The following is a 3,206-nucleotide window of genomic DNA, read 5'->3' on the forward strand; positions in this document are numbered from 1 at the left end:
AAATGGGGCTCTTATTAATAGACTTCCAAAATAAAATTTTATGGAAGTATTTCTGTCTTAAGGAACAATCAAAGGGAACAGAATATGACAACCTAATTATGCAAGGAAAAATCAAACTCCAAAACCTGGTGGCACCAATTCAAAGAAAGAGAGCTAACTAGAGTTTGATCCATATACAATTAATATGAAACTTCTTAACAGGATCAAAGACCTATAAGAAAATTTACGTCCATATTTTGGCAATAAAATAAATGAAATTAATATGAGGATGCTTTAGAAAGGTTTAAAATCACATTCACAATGACATGGAAAACTTTCAAACTTAGAAAGCAAAATGGGATCCTGCATTAGCTGCTTAAGTCTATCATGTCTAAAGAGAAAGTCTGGATAATAACTTAATAGGTGCTTATTTTCAAAACTAATATAAGCTACTTATCATGAAAAGCCTATCCTTAATAATTAGCTGTTCTTCTCTGTTCTGCAATGTCCTAATGTGTATGTGCTCAAGTTTAATGAAGACTATCCTTTGCGTCTCCTCTGGAGAGCAGAGAAGAAATGGAGTAACCAAGGTAAGCCTAAGAAGTGGAGGGGCTCTCAAAGTCTTTTCTCTAACTGGCCATGGCCACATATGTTTCAAGACAGAAGATTAGAATGGTTTGGGAAAAAGAATCATCTTGACTCATAGGTTTCCTGTCAAAAATAGACAGCTATTAATCAGATCATTAGCCTAAAGCACTTGGATAAAAAAATTTTTAAAAAGAAAGCTTTAATTTTACTAGTGAAACCTTTTCTGTTGTTGCTACTTAAGGAAAACAAGTTGCTCATAGTTCACTGTATCCTGGACTTACGAAAGCAACTTGGATGTGGCTAATTAGGAACCAGACCAAAAAATCTGCATTCTACTTAGGTCTATTCGATTGTTAAATGGTACCGACCTAATGATTTCTTTCATATAACCTTTAACATGGACTCATATTTCACATTGATTATGCTCCAAGATATGAGGGGCCAATGGTAATTCAGATGGGCACTTCTGAAAAAGTTTGTCAGTTTCCTGTCCCATTCTAGGCAGATTTTTTTTTTTAAACCTTGGTGAAAGATTGAAATTCTGCACCAGTCTAAGACTGCATGTGAGTTTTTACAACATTAGGTAGAAAAAAAAGAATCCCAACATGCCACCCAATAGCCATCCACAGATAAAATCATTGACCAAATGAGCACTGTGAGTCTCTGCAGTAGGAAAATACTCCTTAGTGGGACCAGGAAGGCTGAAAAAAATAAACGACGTTGATTCATCCATTACGGAAATGAATGGGCACCAAGCCTTCGTAACACTTTCTAGTTCCATGGGATTTCAGTGCCCTGAAAGCTTGGGAAGTATTTTTTAAATTTGTCATGATGCTTGTGGTCTTGAAGCAATGTTTTAACTCTTTCAAATAGAGTGAAAATTGCTTCTGCTGTCCCTGCAAGTACTGCCACTATACTGCGTGTTACTAACTTTGGGGTGCTGACACGCTTATGGAAAATACAAGTAAAATCTTATACAGACCAATTATAAATGCCAGAGCAGTTGTCTTCTGCATTAACGAGGGAAAGATTCTGCATCTGCAGTACACGTTTGGAATCCATCCCTCCTCAACTGAAGTATTGCATCCTGGGTTTTGATGCCATATAGTTGTTGCCAAAAGAGGATCTTTTGAATAGGAAAAGTGATCACTATAATGCTGAAAGCTGTACAGCAGCCACACAAGTAATGCTTCATTTCACAAACACCTGTAATATGATATATCTTGTTCTGAAAATGTTAAGATTGGTGGATTCTTTTCTTGGCTTCTGAATCCATCATGCTGCTTAAGAGCTTTCTTTTTCATGAAGGATTTTTTTAACCGGTAACACCATCTGGGCCTTATGCTAGCTTTTCGATGTCTTTCCCAACTTCATTCATTATTAATGTCTCTTAGGTTCTCTCTTCTGGAGAAAACTGGGGTAATCCGAATTTCCTATCACCGGCCTCCCAACCCAGGCCTCTCAATCAGCAAGCAAGTGAGCCCATGAGTCAGCCTCTTTTAATATTTTAATGCTGTGTTTTATTTTCATTATGCTATAAATATTTTGTGAATACTCTGCTTGTTTAGAAATATGCTGTTTAATATCAAAATATTTGGAGATTTTCCAATTGTCTTTCTGTTATTGATATTTAATTTAATTATGTAAGTGTCAGAGAATATTGTCCATGTGAATTCATTCCTTTGAAAGTTACTGAGGCTTGTTTTATTACACAGCATGTGGTCTCTCAGTGATTGTTTCAGGTTCATATGAAAAGAAAATGTACAGTCAAGTTAAATAAAATTATACATACATTAAGTATCACTAGTTCTTCTCAAATCTCCTATTACCCCCTAATAATCTATATTGTAGGTTTTAACTCCATGCATTTATCCTTCATATTTAGTTCACATTAATGCAACCAAGCAATAACTGTCCTTTTGAGTCATTGGGTGGTGTGTTGGTGAAGAGGTGTTGTATGGGAATTCTACACATGTGCGTGATTGTTGTGTAAATTCACAACTTCTGTAATAAAAACACTTTTAAAAACTAAGGTGGGTTGGGGAAAATACACCAAATGTAAGATAGGGACTATAGTTAATATTTTGATGATGCTCTTGGAAAGTTGGTAATGAATGTTTCACAACAATGCAAAGTATTGGTGAAGAGGTGAGGTAGGAGACCCTTGCATGATTCTATGTATGTTTATTTTGTAAATTCATAACCTTTACTACACACTTTTTTTATGCATGTTTATGTATGAATGATACACTTCAATAAAAATAATTCAAATTTTTTAAAAAAGGAAGTGTATGTTATTCTGTGTGTTCTTTCTATAGATAACATTAGATCTAGTTGATTGATACTGTTATAACACATTATAACATATAATGTTTGTTTTAGTGGAGAATCAACCCAATTCAGTTTAGCCCACAATTCTGATCACTCTTCGGAGATTGTAGTTTAAATTTCACTTCCATTTCTGTGCCTTTGCAGTGCTATTCAGGTGTGTTCCACCTGTGCACCACCCCACTGCCAATCTAGGGTCTGGGAGTTGATGCTTTTCTTTTTTTCAGTTCTCAGTCTTTTTCATGTTATTTTTCTATCAGATCCATGAATGCACAACTCATGAGTGAGCCTAGAATTCATAAACAAGTTTT

General features: G+C 35.2%; 1 pseudogene; it reads right to left on the reverse strand.

Moving 5' to 3' along the window:
• Window positions 1-948: 948 nt before the first annotated feature.
• On the reverse strand, window positions 949-1,846 carry LOC101428839 (mitochondrial nicotinamide adenine dinucleotide transporter SLC25A51-like; annotated as a pseudogene).
• Between the last annotated feature and the right edge of the window lie 1,360 nt (window positions 1,847-3,206).

This window comes from Dasypus novemcinctus, chromosome 12 (genome assembly GCF_030445035.2).
Source record: "Dasypus novemcinctus isolate mDasNov1 chromosome 12, mDasNov1.1.hap2, whole genome shotgun sequence".
In the NCBI taxonomy this organism is placed as follows: domain Eukaryota; kingdom Metazoa; phylum Chordata; class Mammalia; order Cingulata; family Dasypodidae; genus Dasypus; species Dasypus novemcinctus.